Source organism: Macaca nemestrina, chromosome 5, assembly GCF_043159975.1.
Source record: "Macaca nemestrina isolate mMacNem1 chromosome 5, mMacNem.hap1, whole genome shotgun sequence".
In the NCBI taxonomy this organism is placed as follows: Eukaryota; Metazoa; Chordata; class Mammalia; order Primates; family Cercopithecidae; genus Macaca; species Macaca nemestrina.
The window spans coordinates 129,005,303-129,031,231 of NC_092129.1; the positions used below are offsets into that span (position 1 = coordinate 129,005,303).

At 39.5% G+C, this 25,929-nt stretch overlaps 1 protein-coding gene and 1 long non-coding RNA gene across 3 annotated transcripts in view; one reads left to right on the forward strand and one right to left on the reverse strand.

The window, feature by feature from the left end:
• The window catches only part of LOC105490836 (leucine rich repeat containing 1), a 129,585-nt gene that overhangs the window by 90,082 nt on the left and 13,574 nt on the right, over positions 1-25,929 (reverse strand). The gene's annotated exons all lie outside the window — the stretch shown is intronic.
• Positions 6,093-25,006, forward strand: LOC105490835 (uncharacterized). Its single transcript, XR_011623642.1, has 3 exons — positions 6,093-6,207; positions 7,730-7,782; positions 24,870-25,006. It is a non-coding gene; the product is annotated as an uncharacterized lncRNA (long non-coding RNA).

Sequence of the window (25,929 nt, forward strand, 5' to 3'; positions counted from 1 at the left end):
AAGTCAGCCCATATTTAAGGGAGCAGAGAAATCATCTTCATTTATAGATGGAAGGAATGGCAAAAATCATATTAAAAAGAGGGAGAGGGTGGGAAAAAATTGGTAGATTAAATGAGGTAGAAACCTCAGATATGCCACAGAACACACATGAAAACTGGGCACATTATGTACAAAATGCTATGATTGATTACAGAGTAATGACTTTTCTAAAGCAAATTAGAAGAGAAAATAATATACTGAATAAACTTTGGCTAAGATTCTATATATATAAAAAGGATATAGACAGAAAAAGTCAAGAAAGATTCACAGAATAGTGAAATAACTACTTTGGTTAAAGCAGAGAATTCAAACAATCATATCTCACACCCAGAATTTGAGTTTGAAAGGGTTTTAGCAAACACTCATAAATATTAAATAAGTGTGAATGACACACTTTTTGTCAGTGTGTTTGGTAGAGGTGTGGAATAGGAATATCCCTGGGTGAATCACTTAACTTCTCTGGTCCTGTTGTTTTCTTGTGAAAAAAATAAGTATTAAATGATAAAGGGCTCTTTGTAGCTCTAAAAATTATAGAATTGCATTTCAAAATACTTTCCATGTGCCAAAAGAAAAATGAAAATCCTATTAGCACACAATATAACATTAAGCATGAAGTTAAAATGCATAAAATTACAGAAAGTAGATTAGCGGTTGCCTAGGAAATGGAAAATGACTGCTAATGGATATGGGGTTTCTTTTGGGTGATGAAAATATTCTAAAATTGATCACGGTCATTTTAGAATATTTGCACAACTATTTAGAATATATTTAGAATAGTTGCACAACACAGTTGCACAACTGTGACTTTATTAAAAACCAGTGAATTGCACACTTGGGGTGAATCGTATGGTATGTGAATTATATCTTAATAAAGATGTCAAAAAATGCACAGAATTGGTAGACATGAATGAAGAAGGACTTCCTATTAGTAAGAAAAGACTGGGCTGGGGATACACAGATACTTTTTATTTATTTATTTATTTATTTATTTATTTATTTATTTATTTAGAGACAGAGTCTCGCTCTGTTGCCCAGGCTGGAATGCAGTGGCACAATCTCGGCTCACTCACTGCAAGCTCCGCCTCCCGGGTTCACGCCATTCTCCTGCCTCAGCCTCCTGAGTAGCTGGGACTACAGGTGCCAGCCACCACGCCTGGCTAACTTTTTGTATTTTTGGTAGAGATGGGGTTTCACCATGTTAGCCAGGATGGTCTCAATCTCCTGACCTTGTGATCCGCCTGCCTCGGCCTCCCAAAGTGCTGGGATTACAGGCACAGATACTTTTATTTAACTGAATCCCTATAACCAAGTGAGGTAGAGTTTTGTTTTGTTTTGTTTTGTTTTCTATCTCTAGTTAACAGATAAGGAAACTGAAGTCCAGTAACTTTACTGGCTTCCCTGATACTGCACACCAGTTAATAATATTCTTTAGGAAAAATTCCCAAACAGAGCCATGCTGGAGGATCACACAGTAGAAATCCTTAGATAACTACCTGGTAAACAAAAAACACTGGTGTGAAACTACATTCTAATCAGCTAACCAAAACTAAGTCATGCTGGAGGTGGAGGTGGGAGGGTAAGCTAGGAAAGAAATAACTACTAAAATTACCAATGCTGTCAGATTCCATTTTGATTGACAAGTTGCGAGCAGAAGAAAAGAGCATGCTAATGAAACCTACATGTGAGAGCACATAAGTGGGGTTGCTGCCAATCCAATCCAGACAGAGAGGGTAGACATGCAAGAAATCTAGACAGATAAGAATGAATCAACCTCTAGAGGATCAGGGGCACAGAGACAAAACAAACATCCAGATAAAGCCTTGGGCAAGGGAAGGCTGAAAGAAACAGGGAAAGCAGAAGACAAAATTTGATACAAGTTTATAATATGATACAGCAAAAGGGCATACAAAGAAAAAAGGCTCAGCTAGGTCTAGTTTCTGAAGGCAAAGGGGGAGGTATCACAGAGCAGCAGGACAGTCCTGGAGAAACTCAAAAAGATGACACTGTTCAACTGGGAATTAGAATTTTATTAATGCTAAACAATTTTCACAGACACAGAATGGAATTCAGGAGAATCACAAATACTTAAGAATTTGAAATACTGATTCAAAAAATAGAAAGTTTATATTCATGTACTAATAGGCCAGGTGATAGACAATATGAAATAAGATAAAGGGTTTAATCTCTAAATAAAACTAACCATTTCTTCTATAATCTGAAGAGATATTTTTCCCTGCCCATCTATTTGCCCAGAAGACAAATACATGAAAGAGATCACAGGGGGAAAAAAAGCCTGTCCTGCTCTAAAATAAAATTTTTAATAAGTTCATGTTTCAGAGGCACAAGTACCCTTTTCTTTATGCAACAAAGAAAAGAGTGCTGGCTCCTTTCCTTGCATGACCAAATTTCAGAGAAGCAAATTAGTTTCCACTGAGTGTTAGTATGTGTGTGCTTGAGCATGTATAATAAAGATGCTTACATTTATTTTGCTCAAAATATTTATTCAAAATCTTTCTCTAATTTTTCTGGCCTCCCCTAATAAATTTATCCCCTCATTTGATGGTATATTTTAATGCTTCCAAGGTGTTTTCACGCATTATTAAGCTGTCACCATTAATGATCCTACACAAAGATATAAATGCCCCAAGGGTGACCCCCATAATTAAAAGAGCTCAAAGGTGAATCACTTTGAAAACCAAGAAACCAGGCATGTTTTCTGTATTGCGCTATGATCAGAAGGGTGGATCAGACTAGTAGTGGCAACTGCAATCACTTGGAGAAAAGAAGCTTTTACTAAAAGTAAAATGGATCAGGGCAGCATTACTTTACTGGTAACTTGACAGAAGGGATGAGCTGTCGACATGGGAGGACCAGACTGATGGCGCAGATGGAGAACTGATGAGAGCTGGACCAAGCAGGGTTGGTACTGCAGAGGGAAAGATCAACTATGACGAGAGAAAAAATATATCGAACTGAAACTAACAATAGGGGAATGATTAAACACAGGATGGCAAATGCATACAATGAACTATTATATGGCCATTAAAAATCATGTTTCTGGAGAATATTTAATAATATAATAAACACTGTGTTTAAGGGTTAAGTGAAAAAAGATATGTAAAATTGTATATATGTACAGTATAAATCCTATTTTATTAAAAAATGTAATAGAAATTTTAGGGGGAAAAACTGTTTTAAAAAGGTAAATCTGCTGAGAAAAAAAGAACTTAGGCCAGATGACGGAGGATCATTCAACTTCTTGGGATTGATATTTTGTACCACAGAAAATCAAAGATTCTACTCATCTAGAAAGAGTTGTTTTTTCCTGCACATTTTAACCAAATGTATCATCAAGTAAAACTTGAAAAGAGGGGGATATAATCTATTTACATACAGAAAAGAAAAAGGTTCTTTCAACAAGCAGTCAAACAGATATCCAATAAAGTTTATTAAAGTGTTCTTTATATTTTGACGTGGGATTCTCAATAAGGTTGCATTTTTCACACATTGTACTCAGGAAAGCATTACATGACTCAAATGGAATAAAATTTTGTTTAGTGGGCCTTGTGCCATGGATTCACAATTTATCCAAGCTAATAGTAACAACAAGCACTACATACATACTGTGTCTACTATGTGCAAGGTTTGAAAATGAAGGAGATTTCAAAAAAGAAGTAGTCCTTATTCCTAAAGGACATCCAGGAAATGACACAGGACAGGTGGATCAATAATTAAAACATAAGGTGGAAAATGAAAATCATAATGAGGCACAAACTGCCATAAATGGATAACAAACAGCTCTTGTCATCATAAACTGTATCTGTTATGCTTCTTCTGAGAAAAAAACAAAACCCAATTAGGCTATTTTATGGTCAGTCACATCATACCAATAGGATCAAAGATTCCTATGAGGCATCAAATAAGAACGGATTGTTCAGAGGAACTGCATTAGGAAGATTCTTTCTGAATTTTCTCAGTAAATACACCAACATTAAAATCAGCACTCGGAGTAGCTTCTGAAGTGACAGGCCGAGCAAAAAAAAAAAAAACTCACATAGGCAACAGTAATAAGTCCTGATCATGGATGACAGAATACTTTAGGATTACCTATTATCCATGACAGAATACTTTAGTTAATGTTTTTAATCTCCTTAAGCAATACGCTGATACCGCCCCTAGCCAAAGTTTGATGTTTCTGGACAGCAAGCAAGAAATGGAAGACTCAGGCATTGACATAGTACTTCAAAAATTAATCTGAGTTGACAGATTACAATCACTCAAGAATGGCCCCTAACTTTCTAAGACAACATTTAATGGCACTTTGAGTGCATACAAATTGTAAGTAATGGAGGAAAGAAAAGGACTTTATCTCTTACTCTGAGTAATGCTGAAGATGACCTAACTGTTTTAAACCATTATCAGGAGATCTTGAAGGGTCAGGGAGGGACCTGACTAACCAGTTAATACAACTTAATGCAGCCAAGAATTCATCTCTTAACAAACTGCAAGACGGATTAAGCCCAGCAATGGTAACCATGACATCGCTATATTTATTCTGGAAACTTTGTTTCAAGGAATGCCAAAGCACTTTTCCAAAAGGGGCGGCAAGGTATGGTCAAGCAATAGAATACAGCAAACACTAGGAGAACAAATAACCCAAGCATCAGATGCGTACATACTGAAATCTCACAGGATTCCAAACAATTTAAATATGCAACTTAGCTTTTTGCGTTTACAAAGAAGTCATGTGAACCGGATTGACTGTTTAATGCCATTTGTTCAGGTTGTTAGGCCCTAACCAGATTTCAGGTATTTAGAAACATAATGATCTAATTATAACCACTGTAGAATTTAATAGTGGAAAAGGGCTTAACTTGCCTCCAAACATCTTGTAACATATTCTAAATATACGTAAGCTACAACATATATTGTGGCATTTCCATAATCAAAATTTAAGATTAAAATTGTGTGATTTTATTATGTTGGTGCAAAAGTAATTACGGTTTTTGCCATTATCTTCAATGGCATTATTCAAAAATTATTGAAAATTATTGAATAATTATTGAATAATGCCATGGAATATTGAATAATGCCATTGAAGATAATGGCAAAAACCGTAATTACTTTTGCACCAACATAATAAAATCACACAATTTTAATTGCAATAATGGCATTATTGAATAATGCCACTGAAGATAATGGCAAAACCCGAAGTGTTTACAGCTCCTGTAAGAGGCAGTCTTGTACCTTGAAAATAAATGTTCTCTTATATTTAAACTTCTCACACACACTAAATTCACACAGTTTTCTACTGGTTTACCAAAATAGTTAAGTAAAAAGGCAAGATGGAAAAAACTGAGAGTATATTCCCTAGCAACTCACAAACAGTTATGCAAACACAAAACAGATCTCATGCTGATCACCACATTTTGGCTCCACAAACAGAATTTAAATATTAAATTCTAATATTAATCCAGATGAAGAACCACAGAGACAAGGCCTAACTGCAAAGTTTTTGAATCCCCCTACTGTTTAAGGAACAAGGCAGACCATTAGTATCCAACAAATTCTACTCAGCTCCCATGTCCTGAAGTTACATCCGATGAGATGTTAACGTCTAACAAGTCTGCTTTCTTTGTGACAAGAAAAGGCAAAGCTCCTTCAGAGCCACTTTAAAAACTGCTCCTTTTGACAGACAGTCTTTACATTTTATTTCTACTGTTTACCAACAACCTAGGTAAGCCAACTAACACTCCTGGCCTTTGTCTAATGTAAGAATGTGCAGAAATGTTGGGTAGTGACCCGCAGGCCACCCAATGAGCCATCTCACTACCACAGCATCTAAGGACACAGTTCTTTCATTGCAACTCAGCTCTTAAAATACACTCTGGTGGTGTGCTTGTATTTGCTGACCAGCTGGTTCCTCTGCAGAAACACTATCTAGTGAGTACCTTGTTCAGCACATCACCTCAAGGGTTCTCTGAGTCAGAAACCTCTCTTTGTGACATGCAACCAAAAAGAATATTCAAGAAAAGAGGAATGCAGGAATTCTGTAGGAAACTCCCAATCATAATCCCAAAGTAAAGTGTTAAGAGCAACAGCATTCCTTCACCAGGAAGCAAGCAACATCTCCCAGGTGTTCAGACCAAAGGGCACAATCTGTTCTTGGTAAGCTCCCAGGACAATTTTCTGAGGTAGCTCAGTGTCCCAACAGCTTCTTTGCTACCACTTCCCCAGGTTCCTACTCCTAGCTAAGAGTCCAACTTTTTACCCAGATTTGTATAATAAAAGGAAACAAGATCACCCATGTCATGACTCACTATATCATATCATTAGCACCAACCAGGGAGATACCGTGTCCTGGTACCACGGGCCCCTTTTTCTCTGGAAAGCACTTTCCACAGCCTGATATTCCAGGCCCATGATTCATCAAAGATTTCTTTTAATGAAGAATATCTCATATGCGTGAGTGACAGCAATTTAACATTAAAATGATTTATTACTAGACAGATTTTGAAAGTCCAATTTCAAAAAGTTTACAACATTACTTTTTACAAGAACATCTCCAAAATAATGAGAAATGCCTCTCAAGTGGCAGACATTAGGCCAGGGGCTCTACATACATAATCTCATTGAACCCTAAAAACAACCCTAAGCCAGGCAGTTACTCTGATTTCACAAATGATCCAACTAAAGCACAGAGAGATTACATGCCTGGGTCCAGATTACATCGACGTGTCTGCGCCAGCATTCAGACTCATGTTCAAAGTCCCAGCATCTCTACTATGAAGACTAAGGCAAAGAAGGTGCACTGTGGAGCCCAAACTCTATAATCCCAACTCCCCAACAATTTACTGGCTGTTTGTGTGACCTCATACAAGTTACTTAATACAGTGAATACAGGTTTTCAGAATGGTATGTGGCACATGAGAAATGCTTAATATATGTTAGCCTTAATTATTACTATTAAACCCACCACATACCACATCTTCCTATATATCCAAGTCACCAAACTTTTCAAGAGCAAAAATATTAGATCTAATGATAACACCTTGTTGCCCTTGGAGTATACTGGTAGGATGAGGCTAAGTGCTAAACAAGAATCATGCCAACACATTTTAAGACTTCTTTCATTTTCAAAAACAGAGAAGGACCACAAACAAAAAGATATTGTACGCAGAAATCGACAGACCACAGGGACCAAATGTTTAAAGGGTCTCAGGACTAATTAACAAGTCCAGCAACCCAATCTACCAAGTATTCGAGCTACTATCCAAACATGGCATGTACATTTTAAAAAATGTTTTTCATACTAATCATCAAACCAAAGCAACAAGTGAGCTAAAACATACATGAAAGGAATGGAAGGAGTTCAGGGAGGCTCAGCAACTTAGACAGTGCAAAGTCAGTCAACACTGAATGAAGGGTGGACCTAAACTGTGCATAAAAGGAACACAGGGCAAGAGAGGAGGCCTAGATCCTGCCCAGGAGAAACAGTTGTACACATTGGAAAATGGAGACAAGGCTGGCTAGGCCAGCCCCTCCAGCATTAGCCTGCCTGGCTCAGAACCAGATGGGTGCTGCCCTGTGACAGGGCTCCCAGGTCCTAGCCCTGTGAATAACTAATAGCAAAGCTTTGAGCACCCAAGATGGTAAATGAACTCAACTAGACCTCTGTGCTCCTTTCCAGCATCAACAGCCTGTGATTCTCTATTCTATAATTATGAAAAGAAAGGAAAGCAGGTAAGACAAATTACCCTTTTTTTTTTTTTTTTTTTTTTTTTGGCCTTTGAACTAAGGGCCTCCAACTCTCCAATGGGTTCTATTCCAAACATCCATTTGTAGGTCAGAGCTAGAAGTTCAGAATGCACTTCCGCATGCATGAGACCATTACAGATTGTGATTAAGTCTTTAAGTAAGCCTGTAAACGTCTGCTCAGTCCCTAATGCAGCATAAACAGGCCTTCTCAAAGCTTTCCAATGGCTATCTACTAGTTATAGAACAAAGCACAAGCTCCTCAGCTCCATATTCAGGGCCCTCATGACCTGCACATAAATAACACCATCAACATTTCTGTAGGTCTTGAGAGCTTATAAAATGCTTGCTCATATCTTACGCTACCAACACAACTGCCCAGTGAGCAATCATTATCACAAATTGAACTTTGAAAGACAAGGCATGGAAGGTATCAGAGCCACACCTTCAACAAACCTCTCTGGCTTCAAGTCTAGTGTCCTTTCTAACTTCTGTCCCACAAATATCCGTGACCTTTCTGACTTCACTTCCCACACCCATAGGCCCATGCACCCCATGTTCTGGCACCAGTGAATCATTCATTATTCATTATGCCGTTCCTGTTCCTAACAACCTTTCCCCAGCCAGCAGCATTTTACTCATTCTCAAATGCCATGACCTCTCTGAGGCCTTTACCCAATTACCTGGGCAAAATTAAGGTGATCCTCCAATGCATTTTGTCTCTGCTCCTTCAAGAGATTAATGAGCCCCCTGTAGTAATAAACCATATTATACACACTAAGGCATCCCTCAGAATACCCGCTACAGTTCTACTCAATAGATATTCAAGGCCAGTTGTCCAGTGAAGTAACATGACACTATTTCAATGGGTTTTTGTTGTTGTTGTTGTTTGGTTTTTGGTTTTTTGTGTGTGTGAAAGTGTCTATTCGGTTTCACTTTAAGCTCCAACTCAGGATATTCAGAATATATATATGCTTTGTAAGCAACTTCATTCCCCACCCTCACAACCTCTAGGCTGGAAAATGGGCAGAGAGAGCAGCTTTTGGGTCAGAACAGAAAGAACCAAATCTGCCACATTTTAAGAATTACTGAGGCAATTGTTAAGCATATGAATTCTCAGTGCATAATCTCCAGGCACAAGGGTTTGGGAATATGATTGTTTAACAAATGTTCCCAGTTAATTTTTATGATCAAGCCAGGTTTTGGAAACAGTGGGTAAGATCACTGGGTCCTAAGCCTGGATGCACATTAGAATCACTTGGCTTAAATATACCTTATGCAAGTTGGGCCAGGGTTGGGCAGGTGGGTTAAAACATGCATTTACAATAGAGGCATCTATAGTCACCCAGGAAAGGGAAACTAATGGGGGGAGGAAGAGTGTTAAAAAAAAAAAAAAAAGTCTCAGCTATTACAATGTTTGTGTTTGTTCAAAGGGCCACAGTATACATGCAGATATATAGTTTATCAGTGGTGTTAAGATTTCATAATCGAAGGGGAGATTACAAAATGTATGTCTAAAGAGGCACGGAGGGGGATCTAATGAAAATAAGGTTGAGGAACTCTGGGTTAAGATGATGAAAAAAGTCAATCACTCTTGACATTTGCATAAAAGAAGATATCCCCCTTTTCCCAAATACTTGTCCTACAGTTGCTCTGAGTTGAGTAAAGATTTGCTAACTGAGAAACAGTTCAAAGATGATATGGACATGAATGCTGGAGCCTGACTGTACATGGGCACCTTCAGAACAGGGCACCTTATCAAATACAAGCTTTTAATATGTTATCAATGGAGAGTAATAGGGGCTCTCTGTTCTCCTTTTGTGGTCTCTCTTGGAGGGTGCAGTGAGACATCCTTTATTATTTCAAGCTGGCTTGGAAAGACTGGGGAGGTTCGTCTATTAACATAAACCAAACTTAGGCTCTGGGTTGTAAGAAGGCATGGCCTCGCCGGGCGCGGTGGCTCAAGCCTGTAATCCCAGCACTTTGGGAGGCCGAGACGGGCGGATCACAAGGTCAGGAGATCGAGACCATCCTGGCTAACCCGGTAAAACCCCGTCTCTACTAAAAAACACAAAAAACTAGCCGGGCGAGGTGGCGGGCGCCTGTAGTCCCAGCTACTCTGGAGGCTGAGGCAGGAGAATGGCGTGAACCCGGGAGGCGGAGCTTGCAGTGAGCTGAGATCCGGCCACTGCACGCCAGCCTGGGTGACAGAGCGAGACTCCGTCTCAAAAAAAAAAAAAAAAAGAAGGCATGGCCTCTTTAGGGTTAAAATTAAAAATTCAGATCCATTTCAAAAGCAACACCCAGACAGTTGTGATCAGGAGTCCAAAAAAAAAAAAAAGATATGTGGAAGAGACATAAAGATCATGCCTCAGCAAGCCCATGTGTAGGCAGAGTGCTAGCAGGTATAGGTGGAAGCCCTAGCAAAAGGATGCTCTGATCTAGTGTGTTCTTTCTAGACACACTAGAAAGACGGAAGAAAAAATGGTCATCACAGGCCAGCAAGGACAAGAATGAAAACTGTGATCATGCCATTCTTCTGCTTGAAAAATCTTTGAGGACACTCAGCCAGTAAGTGACTCAAATGGGTAAAACAAGCCAACAATAACCACAGAAGGAAAGTGAAAGAACACAGCAACAGAAAAAGAAGGCAATAAAAAAGCACACACCATAAAAAGACAGCATAAAGAACAATCAAAAGGATATAAAAATTGTAATTTCAGAACCAGAGAGTAGCTTAAAGATTACCTAGTCTGTGGCTCTAAAAGCTGGACCATCACCTGTTCCCCACTTAACGCCTGCAAACCAGTTCTTAACCTGCTGCGTTATCATCAGACTCCTGGGCCTCACCCTCAGAGTTTACTCAGTAGGTCTGCAGTGAGGCAATGCATTGCAGTTTACAAAGTTCTCTGGTGACTCTCATGAGCAGCCAAGTCTGGGAGGCACTACCAACTTTGGAGATGGCCCCTTTCCCTGATTCTACAACTCCAGGAACCCAAAGCACACTTATAATGTTTATAAAATCCCTTATTTCCCATACCAATGACTTCTCTGCCAATTCCCAGTGTTAACTTTCAAAACAGTGGCAGCAGAACATGAGAGGGAGGGGCTGACATGGCACCCAGGCTCTAGCAGGACTGACCACTGCCCACTTTAGCAGGCTCTTACACAATTACATCTTTAAGGCAAGACAGGCAAATTTGATAACTTGGTCACTTTTCAAAGATTTATTCCTTTGCATAGACCTACAAGAACATCCAAAGTGCATACCTCCATCATTACATAGTCAATACCTGGAACCTACTGCCATTATGAAGTATACCTAAAAAACACATGACCAAAATTTCAAAGAAAAATTCAGTTCTCTCTCCCTATGCATGGTTTACCAGAAACACTAAGTAGTGCAGAGGACACTGAAACACACACCGGAACACACCTGGACAGCAAGGCTATATTGAGATATGGAAGAGAAGATTTGCAGGGAACATCAAATGTCCTTTGAATATGTAAAGTCTGTCACATGGTGAAAAAATCAGACTTGCTTGGCATGGCCAAATACCAGAAAACTAAAGAAAGAAAAATGTTCCCCTACACAGTGAGCTAAAAGGTCAGGGTCCTCTGGGGATACAGTGAATTCCCCATTCAAGTACCGGCCAGGTGACCCCTTAGTATGGTTTTATCAAAGGAACTGAAAAACTGGATGGTTGATCTACAAACTACCTTCTTGACCCTAGGATTCTGCAAGTTCAGTTTCCATGCACATTCCCCTCTTCCTACTCAAAATTTACCAAGGTTCCTAGATAACAGCACCTGATATGCATTTTGGCCTATAATTAGCACCAAGTACAGCATTTGCACGAAGCAGAAAAGCAAACTTCAGGTTTTCTGGGATCATAAAACAGCATCCAAAATTCAAGTTAACTGGAAGACAACCTCAGTAATACCATTCTGGACATAGGAACAGGCAAAGATTTCATGACCAAGACACCAAAAGTAATTGTGACAAAAGCAAAAATTGACAAACGGGATCTCATTAAACTAAACAGCCTCTGCACAGCAAAAGAAACTATTAACACAGTAAACAGACAACCTACAGAATGGAGAAAAGTTCTTTAATAAGGGAGTTTACGTACTCCCCTCATGAGTTACAAAGAACTTTTAAATATGAAATTTTGATTCCTATCAATATAGTCCACACTAATAGGAGCTTATTTTCTTTTTAAATTTAAAAAACAAGTCTCACAGACAAGAATAGCAATGTGACTGGTAATGACGTGTCTGAGTGAAAGGCTCAGACCAATAGCAACCTACCCAAAACTTACACTCCAGAGTCACAGTGAGGATCAAGGGACCTGGAGAATTTTGAAAACCCTAATAGCTTAAAGTTGGGAGATGTGTCCAAGCATCCAAGCTATTTTTGCGTATTTGTGATGGCTCAGCTGGAAGAGCCATAAGGATGGTATCATATGACAGCATTTGCTCTGATGACACTTTCCAGGACACAGGAGGGCTTGCACCTTAACTGGACTCAGCCTTCCTCACTCATGGGAATATGCCTACATCTCCCAAGAATATACATCGGGGTTAAATGTCTGTAAACAGTCACAGAGACTGAATTCTTTATGTAGCTATTCTTCCCCCATATTATGAAGGAGCATATTCCAACAGGACCAAGAGCGGGAAACAATTGAGTGAGAGAGAATTTAGTTACAGTCAGTGAGATTTCAATTTTTTGCCAGTGACAGATGAGGTGGCCATTTGTCTGGTAATCCTACGTGAACCACAGTCAAAACGTGAACCAACCACTTCATTGTCCACACATTTATCAGGGCCTGGCCTAAAGCCCAGCAACTATATGAGCACTGGAAAACTGACCCTCCCCAACAACCTTTAGTAAGACATGCTTTCACTGCTTCAAGTCACTTATTTATGAAGACAATGGAAATGCCAACAACTTATGAAGACAATGGAAATGCCAGCAACTTTCCTGGCTCTCAAAATGCTAAAGCTATCCTCCTGGGTTAGGCTATAGCAACGTTGATGGAATAAACCTTGTATTACTTCTCCCTGACCTCCTCCCTTCCAAGGGTGTATTTCATTAAAATTTACTTTCTCTGGCTTCATGTGGACCTTTATTTCAGAGTTGCCCATCTGTTTAAACACTAAAGAAGCAAGTATAAACCAAGTTCCTTGGTCTCTCTCTGGCATCTGAGCTTTTGCTATTGCTGTATCCTCCCCAACTCCTCTGCAATTTTCCTCCCTCGATTGCTATGTTCTTCTTGTCAAGGATCTGTACTCCCTTCTAGCCACCAGACACTTTAACACTGGAGGAGCTATTCTTACAGGACCTAGAAATACACAGCTAGGGTAACAACAAAGAGAAACTGTCTCTCAGCACGTGACAAGTACAGTAATTATATTTTCTTTAACAAGTTTTATTTCAAAATCACCACGGACAATGCCTAAATGCTTTTGACTGATCCCATTCAAAAATCAAAAGAACATAACAACCTCACCACACTAAAAAAAAAAAGAGAAACAAACAAAAAGAAAAGGGGAAAAAAAAAAAACCTAGCATTATTAGCATTAGAAGGCAAAGCATTAACCTTCAGGTCCTTTCCAAAGTCAGTCTCACAATGTTGCATCTGTAAATGGTACAAAGCAGTTGCCGAAAAAAAATTCCCTTAAAGCCATCTTTCATAGTGCAGGAGTTCTAAGAATCTGAGGAAGGCTACCAGAGAACAATAATCTGGGAAGGGGACAAGAGAAAATGTATTAAGAGGAGAAACGCAAGTGATTACTTCTCAGATAATAATCATGATCATCCAATATTCTAAGAGCAAATGAGGATAAAAACAGAGAAGCACTGCCATCATAAATCATGCACGCCTCAGTGTGCAGAGGAGGCCCTCCGTGACAGGCACTCCTGAGTCCCTGAGACAGGTGACTTAGCCATTAGGCAGAGAAGACACGGTGCTGAGGGCCCATGATACTTTTCAGGGTCTTCAAAAAATGTTTTCATTTCTTTTGAAATCAAAAGAAAAATAAATATAATAATATGTAAAAAGAATATTTGACTAGTGCAGTAATAAAATATAACCTATAAATTTTTTTAATGGAGAAAGGAGACCATAAAGGCAAAGTGCCTATGCTAGGGCCCAGAAAAGTCATACACAGCTCTGTCCTTAGAGAGAAAGCAGATGCTAGCAAGGCAAGTTGCTCAAGATCCAAGGTGGACACATGAGAACCCACAAAGCATTCAAATCATGTAAGCATTAGCACAAATGCTTTTCTGCAATGAGAGCTGAACAATGAACCCTGCATATTACAATAGGCATAAAGGAAAAAAATAATTTTTTGCTTTCAATTTTTCAAAGAAAGCATGGTGTAAGTGACATATTCATAAGTGCTCTCTGGAATAATAAAGAGAGAACAAGCTGTGGTACCTGAATAGAGAAGAAATAAGTCAACAGGTTCTTGAGATCCTCCTATGTCGCTGGCACTGTGGAGTACTACAGTAGTAGCCCATATTGTCCCCATAGTAAGTATCGACATTCTAGTGTGTGGCCCTGTTCTTTTTTCCCCTAGTCATATCTGCTTCACTTTTTAAAAATATTTACCAAGTTTTAATTTTACTACATGTACACTTCAAATACTTCAAATACCAGTAAACTAAAGAAAGAAAAATGTTCCCATTTTTCTAACAGACTTCAATATCTTATTACATATATTACATCACAAATAATTTCCTATGTCCTTAAACAGAACATCTGGAATTCACTAAGGTAGGTGATAACCTGATAACCCTCTTACAGTATCCTGAACACAATGGAGAAACATGGGCTGAAGGATAAAATGGGGGCGGAGAGGTTCAAAACTTGTTGAACAATCAAAGTCGATTCACAGAATGCTGATTAGTGGGCTCGTGACCTGATGATCTGCTTGTTGGAGAGTATGGTTCAGGGCTTCACACTGTTCCATAGTTTAACTTGTGAATTTGAGTTACTGATATTGACCAGCACTGTGCCTACCATGTGCAAACCTCCATACTAGATGCTGTACACACACTGACTTACCTTACCCTTTTAACAAGCCTGTGAAATAGAGATTTTTTTTTCCACTTCATAGCTAGGAAAGCATATGGGGATGGAAGCTCAAAGAAGTTAACGTGCTGAAGAGTATACAGCTAGCAAATGGCAGAAGTCTGAATTCAGTCTCCAGCTCTTATTTCTTTCCATTGGATGACATGTTTATTTCATTTTCAGGGTTCCTGAAACTAGCCAGTAAGTTGTATGAAAATCAAGTGGAAAAAGATCTCTTGAAAGGCAGTTGCAATGAAGCTAATGTGCCAATCTAATGAAATTAAATTTAGATCTGAGAAATGTGAAATCTTGCATTTAAATCCAAAAAACCTAACATTCTGTACAGAATCATGGAGATCTGGCCCAAAGGCAGCATGCATGAACATGCTGGGATGGATTTAACTAGAAAGTCAGAGTGAATCCAAGAGTTATACATACTAACTGAACTAGAAACTCAATATGAATCCAATAATTACACATACGTATTCACATGCTCTAGAACCGCATTCATAGAAGTATTAAGCCCAGGATGAGGGGAGTGACAGTTCTCTGCCCTTGCTAATAAATCTCATTTGGGGTAGCACATTTTAAGGACTTTGGTGAAATGTGGTAGCATAATCAGACAAAATAAACAAACTAGAAAAAATCTTTAACTGAAGATAAGTTTATATAGAATAGAGAAGGGTGAATTTATGGGTGGACAGGATGGCGGCATACATCCTTCAAATACATATACAGTCTTCAATGTGCTCTTTTCCTTTCCAATTGACTTTACAATCCTGTGGTCCAGAAAGTAGAGGTTTTCTCCTCCTTTACAGATGTCCAAGCAGACAAAGTACCTCCTCAATCCAAGACTAAATAATTTAAGTTTCTGCTAACAGAAATTTAGGTGTTTCCCGTGGGCTTACTATGTATTCACTTAGTAAGTATTTAGGCACTTCTGTGAAAAGAGGGTAGGAACATAATGTCTTCTTCAACTGCTTTTCAAGCCCCTTAAACAACATTTATTTTCTCCTCCTCCCTATTCTACCTGCCAGAAGCATACATCATAAGGATCATAAGATAAATGTGATGGGCAACAAAGGGCTGTGTTAGGATGTAAATCCAGAAAAGATATCCGAACTTCCTTTCTCCAAAATGCCTCCCTTCATCATTGCATCATTCTGCCACTTAATTCACCATTCTGACAAGACACTCAAGTTATCATCTGACCCTAAATTGCCTCTCTCTCTTCCACAGCTCTTGGCATTTATAGTTTCCGATCCCATGGAGCTTTAACTTAGGCTCTGATCACCCCCACATGGGTCAGTGCTACCACCTCTCCAGTCTCTCAGCCTGCAGTGCAGTTAACTGTGCTGTGACCCCCACAGTCCTGTACTCTTATGAGGGTCAGTGCCTCCCTGACAACTTGAAACCCAAGGTGCATTCATTGTATCAAAGCATTTAGCTACTCTACATGAGTTCCTATGCTCTGCCTTGAGTAATTCACACCCCAAAAGATAAAAGCATTTATGAAATGAAATTAAATGAGGTTAAGTATCCACCACCATTTCCTAGAAGTAAAAGGAAGTAGATTTGGCAAATCACTTCAACTACCTTGATGCCTATTCTGGAAAAGATTCAAGGGCACATTTTTTAGAATTTTAATTTAGAATGCATTTTTTACTTAACTCCTTTCCCCTGTTATCTTTCTCCATGTTCATACCATCATACATAAACATCCAGTCACATACAGAATTTAGCATTGTTTGTAAAAACAGAATCTCAAGGAATCTTATCTGCCTTTCTTTTCTTATATAAAAATGTACCAAGAAAGTTCTTCTGTGACAAATAATAAAACTTTATTTAATTCTGTAAGGACTGCACCATAGTCATGGTATGTGTGTACCACATTTTATTCAACAATTTCATTGACAGGCATTCACTGTATTTCCTTTTTCTTTTTCCTTTCTTTTTTGCCACCACAAAAAAAAAAAAAGGCACTATTGATACAAAAATCCTTCCATTTCTATCTTGATACACTGGTATTTCTATTTATAAAACAGAATGCCAGAACTGGAATTATTAGGCTTGATTTTTAATTTTAATAGATAAGGCCAGAATGACTTCCAAAAGAGCCATATCATTCACATGTCTACCATTGCCCTACATCCCAAAGGCAGATATTTTTAGAAGACAGCGCGTGTGTATATAAGCATTAATACAGATCATCTCTGGAAAGATGCAAAGGTAATAAAAGAGTGGCCTTCTTCTTAGAAAGGAAGCACAGACTTGGGAAAGGGATGTAAAGAAAACCCACTTTTCATTGTATGTGCATCTTTTGTGCTGTATTCATGTCTTACCATGTCCATATATTACACATTACACATGCAAAATATAAAATGCTCTTTAAAATATTTGTAGACATTTCAAAAAAAGTGTTGATCATACAGCACACATGGCATTGGCCTTATGCAATTAAATGATATGAACTTAAAATGCATAGGATGTAGCTTAATCATTTTTTTAGTACCTACATTACCCTAGATTCTAGGGATACAAAAACTGAGGCAATCTGCAGCAAGGAGAACACTATGTATGCTAAGTAAAATAAACAAAACACAGAAAGAGAAGTACCATATGTCTTAACCCATTATGCCTATAGCATGTGGAACCTAAAACAATTCAGTTCATAGAAGCAGAGGGTAAAATAGTGGTTACCAGAGGCTGGAGGTGAGGAGAATGGGGAAACGATAATCTCCATTCTTAAGCAGGTACAAAGATAATCCCCATTCATTCTTAAGGGTACAAAGTTTAAGTTAGGTGAAATAAGTTTGATTTATTTAGGTCAGTTGCACAGCATGGTGAATAGAGCTAATAACTGAGTACTGTACATTTTGATACCACTAAGATAGAACATTTCAAATGTTCTCATCACAAAAATGTTAAAAATTTGAGGCAATATGCTAATTAGCTTGATTTAATCATTTCACATTGTATTAAAAAATCATAACATCACTTTGTACCCCACAAATATATACAACTATAATCTGTCAATATATAATTTTTTTAAAATAAAAAAAAAATGAAGATAGTCCCTTCCCTCAAGCTCAGAATCCCATAGAGAAAAAGACATGCATGCCAGATATGCACAGTGCCAGACGGCAGCTATGATGCTTGGGTGAAGGATGCCCCAGGGCTCATGAGGGAGGGAGCCAGCTAGGTGGTATGCAAGTGGGTCATCAGACAACCAGTATCTCGGATTGAAATTAGGGGCTGTAATCTTAGGTGGGGATTGTGGGTGACTTTTTCTTCTATGTCTTTAAACATTTCTGTATTTGTCAAAGTTTCTTAAAAGGGCGTCAATATCATGTCCATAATTGGGGGTCAAAAATCTCTTTCAAAAATATCAGCTGAAATGAACGTTTTCAGCTCACAAATTGAACCACTAATTAAAATTCTGGCTATCTTCTTTGTCTTAAGTGAAGCCAACGTGTTGAAATGTTTTAAAAGGGGAAGACAGCTGGATTTTTAGCAGAGGTTCCGACTTTCAGATTGTTCGGCATATATGAAAGTCTTCACAAGTTGCAGAGGAATCAGAAATACAAGGAAAGAAGAGGTGTTATGCAGATTTTTTATCCTTCCCTCTAGCCCTCCATGGGGTTATTTTGAAAGAAATATTCAGTTTACAAAGTATCCTAGAAAATATATAACATCTTGAATAAGAAACTTTAACCTATGATTTACATATTCTGACTGTAAGAAAGCTACGTTTAAAGGCCACAACTACAAATATTGCTCTGTTTTGATTTGAGTAACTCTACAGCAACATAAAAAAGCTTGTTACTGATTTCTACAGTCACTCAGCACTTAGCATTTCCATCCCAATGATTTCTCTTTCCTACATGTTTCTTTTATATGAGATTCAAGAAGCTTTTGACAGAGATACCAAGGGCTTCAATTCTAATACTAAAATATACCTATATATTCTGTCATGTAATGAACTCGGAATTTTTAACGTATAGTAGGTAGAGAATATAGACCCAACATCTATTTTATAGTCCAAGACTAAATTATCCTGAATATAATTACCAAGCCAAGAATCAGGAAATACACCAAACAGAAAAAAAAAAAAAAACGTGCCTTTTGGTACCACGCTCACTGTAATTTATAAACTAAAAATACCTAATAAATAGCCCAGTGTCAAAAGCATTGAAGATTAAAGCCTCTTTTACTTTTTTAAAAAGTGCCTCTGAAACTGGAATTACATTAGACACACCTTCATGCATTTGCCAAAAGAGCTCACGTTATAAAAGCAAAACTTTCAATTAAAAGTTAAGTGATTAGCAAGAAAAGAATGCAGAGTTATTCCACTTCAAGAGTTACAAAGGAGAGATGAAAACTAAAAGCAGCAACATGCTTGGGTACTTGTTAAACCTACTTATATCCTGGATACAGGAAGTATTTTGTTTTGACAGCAGTATGGGCCAAGACCAAAGTATTATTTTTCAGTGCTAGCATTAAAAACAAACAAAAATAAAACATTTTTAAAAACTGGCCTGCCTATCTTCCAGGAAGATCAAGATCACATTGGCCAAAACAAAAAGTTTCACAGGGATGACTATCTGTGTACAGTGAACTCTTATCTTCAACAAGTGAACGCAGGAGGAGAGAGAACTTGCTTAAGTTTGTCCCCTGAAAACAAATGCCCTTAATTCCCTACAGACTCAACATGCACAGACCAAATTAATTTATAGTCTGGAGAGTTTCTGGGTCTTGGTAGGACAAAATTATAAACAACTGTCACCATGTTTCAATAACCTAAGAGTAGAGAACTGGACCTGAGGCAGGCTTTGGGTACTAGCTCCTCAGGACACGCTCACTGTGTGTGCATACGCAAGTAGGTGGAGAAAAAAGGCCCTAGAGTGGAGGAGAAAAGAGAACAAGAGAAAAGAAAATCTCAAATAATGGTCCAGGAGGGGGCCCAAGAAAAACTCATGACCTGGAGCTATACGCTGTGCTTGATGGAACCATCATTGCCACTTAAAGGTGAGAAAAATGAGGCTCGAAGATGATAAGTAGCTTTGCTTGATCATATAACCATTAGAGGATAGAGATAAGACATGAACCTAGGTCCATTCAACCCCAAAGCCCAGTGCCCCACTCCTTCTCATAGTGCAGCCCCAGGACCATGAGCGTCAGTCACCTGGGGCACTAACTAAAACTACAGACTCCTGGTCCCACTCACGACTCCTACCCCACCCCAACATAATGGGTGAAATTACTGGAGATAAGGCTCTAGAATCCATATTTTTAAAAAGAACTCCCCACGTGCTTCTCATAAAGAATCAAGTCCAAACTACTGCTGTGCTCCCCGCAACAAGTGACCAGCCAGAGAAAGACAGACTGGTTCCTTATACACAAGAGGCTCGGCGGTAAGCCTGGTTTGCATGCGTGTTGTTCAACACTAATGCTGCCGCCACACAGCCACATGCACATCATTCTTTAAAATCAACACTTAGGGAAGCCCATACCCTAATATTTCCTCTTCTACAATATCCAGAGCTCAACGGGCCCAGAAAGACAGTAATGCAGGTTTCAAAGTCTATTTTAGCATTTCAAAGGCCAATCGAAATTGCATATTTATCTCCAAAACACTAACCAAAGGTCTAACTAAAATGTCTGAAAATAAGAAAATTCAATGTTAGCTTAATAAATATAGCACGTCTGGAAGCAAGGTTTTCAAAGCTATGCTGGTAGCACATACTCTGACCAGGCTTCACTCTGCAAACATCTGTGCACCTTCTTGTTTGGACCAACTTTGAGGACTCACTGCTGAGCAGAACGATAGACACTGTGTCAGTACTTCATAATCACTTCTCTTATTGTTTAGACTCAGTTCTTAGTCTGCCTCGACCATCAAATGTAAATACCTTCAAAGAAACAAAGATTTGCAAACACCAATAATGGACAGATATGTGTAGGTGGCATGAGGATAATTCCCAAAGAGGTTAAATGGTGTTTTGAAATTTGAGTAAAACCCACAGAGTGATTAATTTAAGGGTAAAATATGCATTTGTATGTGTAAGCACCTTTTAATCTGCTAATTTTTTTAAAAAGTTTCACTACCACTAACAACAATTCAGTTAATTCACTGAGTTTAAAAACTAAGAAAACAAGATTTTACTAAACAAATCAATACAACAATCATTTGACCTACACATTACTTTAGCCAACTAAATTGAGGTGAATCCTATAAAAGACGAGTTGGAGTTAGAGAAGTAAATGAGCAATGAAGAGAAAAGGGAGTAGAGAAGAAAATGCTGTGAATAAGCAAAAGAGGAAGTACGAATCAAGAAACAAACCATGAGAGCCAAAGGACACTCTGTATAGAGGAAAGGAGCAAGGATGCAAGGGTTTCAGAAGGAGCTAGCAAAATTTCCAACACAATCTGCAGTTCCTTTGAGCCACAGGCTTCAGATTACTATCATCACCTATTAGCTGCTACTGAAAAACTAATTTAGCTACTTAGTTCCTTATCTTTAAAACCTTCAAGCCAGATGAGATGACCAGAAAGGCAAGGTGTTTCCAGACTACAGAATCCAATTCAAAATCACCTCCCTACTCTACTCCCTGCCACAGTCCTACGACCTGTTGAGGTGTCCAAAGATCAGAGAGTGCAAACAGGCAGCCCACAGAGTCAAACCCAACCTGTATACCTGATTCCTATAGCTCACAGTGCGTTGTTCCAATTGTTGGATAACTGCCCATTTTTAATTACTGAACACTTAAAAATCAGGAAGCTGCACATAAAAACTGATTTCCAGAAAAAAAAAAAAAAAAAAGAAAGAAAGAAAACCACAGAGCCAGGCAGTAACAGCAGGCCCACCTCCTACCTGGTAGAGTTGGGCAGGGGCAGCTGTCCTCTGTAGAGGGGGCATGCACTCTACGGTTTGCACAGGTTTGTCTATAACTAGCCTGCCCTATCCTACAATTTGCCGACTTGGCCCTGCCACAGGTATTTGATTTTTTGGTCCCTCATGGAGCTGATTCACCCAGCAAGCAAGCATAGCAACTCCTGGGCTTCCTTAAGGGCAATGACCACCACACCCCTCCAATCCGCACGGTCCACTCCTGAGTCACACCCCAGAATACGGCCTCACCCACAGCTGCTTCCTCTTATGAATCTTCAACTCTAGTATCCCGGATCTGGCCATGACCTCTCCCATAGCCCCAGTCCACTATGCTGCTGCTCCATTTTTCTCTCTGCCCACCCATTCCTTCTGGAACTCCCTTCTCTCTCTGTACAGCATCCCAAGTACTTTTTCATCTGCATCCTCAGTGGCCCCATCCCACTCTCGTCCAGTCACTTCCTATTCCATAGGTACAACCAGCACCCACAATCCACCTTTCTCTATCCTAAGCCTATAAAGTTGAGCTCTGTAGAGGAAAAAAAAATGAGAAGCCTGGCACCACCAAAATTTCATGCCAACCTCAGCAATGCCCATTAGCTCCCCCTCCCATTCCTTCCCCTCCACTACCTCCAAGGCACCCCATGCTCCACCTCCACCTCCCTCACCTAGCAGAGTGTCCTATCTCATCCTGAACTGAGAAAACTAAAGCCACCAGGTTTGATCTTTTATTTATCAACAAGCATCCTTCCCCTCTTTCTTCAAATTCCAATGCTGGTACCCAGTCACTCAAACCAATAATTCAACTGTTATCCTTCACTCCCCCAACCACGGTACTCTCGGCTTCAAATCCAGTCAGTCACGAAATTCTGCCTTGGTTTGCTTTCTAAATATTAACCCTATCTCCTCCAGTCTTGTTCCCTTCAAATCCATCCAAAAGCTGCCATTAGGCTGAGCTCTCTAAATTACGTCTAACAAGACACTCCTCTATCTACAAAATAGAAGCCAAACTCCTTAACCTAGCATTCAAGGCTGTCCATGATGGGGCCTTATCTCTTGACACCATCTTCTTAAACCCCATGCTTCCAACAACACTTGGCTCTAGGGTGCCCCTGCCTGCGTATGCAATGCCCTCTACCTCCAAGAAGACTTTGCTATTAGCTTCACAACACAGGCTCACCACGATCTGATCTGCTCAGGTGTCAAGGCAGGGACTGTGCATTCACTTTTGCATCCCCAGTGCCTAAGACACACAGCAGGCCATCAATATGCATTCACTGCATGAGGATTTCAAGGGTGCCACCCAATCAACAGGGCCTGTCAGATTAGTACCTCACATGTAAAAGCCTGCGCCTAGCAGACCTGGGCTTAACCCCAGCCCAGGTTTTTCCTAGCTGAGTGTCCCCAGGCAAAGTGCTCAGCCTCAGTTTCCCCATATGTAAAGTGTGACTTTTAAAAAACTTCACACATAAGGCTGATGTGAGGGCAGGACAAAATCTGTTTAAGTGCCTACTTGTACATCTGGAATACCGTATGCAGCTAATAAAGAGCTGCTATTGGTATTTTAAAAGTTACAACTGAGGTTGTAGTCAACCCTTCCTATCCTGTGTGTGCTGTGTGTGAGCAGCTCAGGCCGTCTCTTTTGAGAGAAAGCTCCCTGCCTTTTGGCCATTTTACTCCTCATTAACACCTCAACTAATAGACAAGTGGGAGAAGAAACGTCCTTCTGTCAACATGACTAATGACATATTATCTTTCTGTGCTACTGTTGACCCTCTGCCAGCAGGATGTGCTGACTCAGCCAGCACTGTCACCTGCCTCTCAGGTGGATAGCAAACAAATGTGAACACGCCTAGCTGGGGCCAGAGCTGTGGTCTGTGGCCTGCAGAGTTCCTCCCGAGACAGACGCCTGTCTCAAACAGAAACTAAAGCTGTGCTCCTGTCATCACCGAGCCCTCAGAATAACTCATTATGCCAAGGCACTAAAACAGAGCGGTTAGACACAATGAGAATGTGGAAATATCTGAGGAGTTACGTATCTAAACTACTCCACACAAAATCTATTTTTTAATGAAAAAATACGCTTTTGGAGCATTTCTGTGATTAAGGCACTGAATTTCCCAATGCCTGAGGTAGAAACACATAAGTAAGTCCCTGATGATAAGCTGACAGAAAACAAACAGATACACAGCTAAGTCCTGTCCTGATGAATCTCATTAGAAAAGTAAACCTCGAAGGCTAGGGGAGCAGAGAGACGTTGACAGATTGGGAGACCTGGGAGGGTTTCACAGAGAAGGCAGCACTGACGTTGGAGAATAGCATTCTGAGCAGAGTGGACAGCACCGAGAAAGGCACAGAGGCTGGGAGAGCTAGCCCTATCACTGAGTGACAGAAAATTAACAAGTTAGAAACTAAGTGTATTGATCACTTTCATTTTTATTATACCCTATTTATATACGTTTTTGTTCTCTCAAAATTTCTCACACAAGTAGTGAGAATAAAATCTAGGGAAAATGTCTACATGTAAAAGCTTTTTTTAAGAATACTTTGAAACAGAAATCATTCCTGCTAGAGATCTTTCCTGAGCAGATGGCCCTTACGCTTTTGGCAGAAGACATAGGGTTAAACGAGAGACATAACATTTATCTACTACTCCCTGATGGGAAAGAAGGGTGTCTGCAAGAACCAGGCAAGCTCTCACCGTCTGCCTGCCTTCCTTCCTGCCTTCCTTCTTGCAGCAGACACTGCAGAGTGCCCACCCCACACCCGTTTCCAACCTCTTGTTCCAACTATTCCTTGCCCACCTGCTTCCCGCTACAGAGGCAAAATTTAAAATAAAATTTTAAAACCAGACACTGTCATTGTCAGCCTTGCTGGTGGCCAGGGCTGGCCTGTGACTCTATCTATCCCTTTCCTCTCTGCTAAGGGTACCAGCACAGGATCAAGTCACGGGGAAGTCATACAAGCACCCACCACTGCTCCTACCTTCAGGCTTCCTGATGTGTGAGATAACTAAATACCTGTTTCATTAAAGGCATTTTAGGTTGAGATTTTTGTTATTTGCAGTCCAGAGTATTCCACATACATTTCTCTGTCTCCCTAGGGCTGAACCCTCCACTAAGGGGAAACTACCAGTGAATTGAAACCACAGAAGTTACCTGATGCTTCTCTTGGACCAGATTTACCTTGTACCTATATCTGAAAATTGAAATAAACATTTTAGAATATATAAACTTTTTAAAAAATAAAGTACACATCACAAGTAAATATCTTCTGCTATATTTACCTTACCAAAACCACCTTCTACCTTACCAAAAACACAAAATTTCCTTTTAAACAGTAAGTTACCAAAGAGGGATGGTGACTGGGTTGAAGAGCAGAGACCTGATTTGCTTTGCTCCTGTCCCCATGCAATTTCAGTGAATCACTGTAGTTACCTGTGGTGTGGGGCATAAATAACACTGGCCCCTTCCTCCTCCTGCCATTTTGCAATGAAGTTATCAAAAATCAAGGTATGAGAATAAGTGTAAGATGTTATTAGATAAGACGGACCTATTGTAAAATGCTTGTTTTCCCTTAATTTTTATTAGCATCCATTTGTAACGGAAATATGTATAGTTCCAGAAAGCACATTAGAGCCTCTTTAAAATACTGACCTTTACAGTCAAGACTAATGATTTCCTCATAAGCTAATCACTTGATATGCTTTGAGAACAGGAAAAAATAGTATATAACAGCTGAATAATTATGAGCAGACTTACCATGGGAGTTGCTATGAGAAAACAAATGCTCACCGCTGTTCAGTGAGCTTCCTATTGTTTTCCGAGACGGATGTGCTTTGACTTCAAGTATGTATATAAGGATTCAGCTGTGAGTTATGTCCCGAACGTAAGAAATCCAGCACCAAAGAATGGATGTCACTAATCTTTGAAAGATTATGCTTGAATGAGCTCATTAATATTTAGTGACCCCTTTCTTTAAATGATATTTAGGCTCAGTGCTCTTTTTCTTTTCTTTTTATTGATTTGTTTTTGAGACAAGGTCTCATTCTGTCACTCAGGCAGGGGTCATGGGGGTCTCTCTGTTCCCCTTCACAGAACAGATGCAACTTATGGTTCATCAGGTGGCTTTTGGTGCAGACAACACTGTCTCCCCATGTCTGA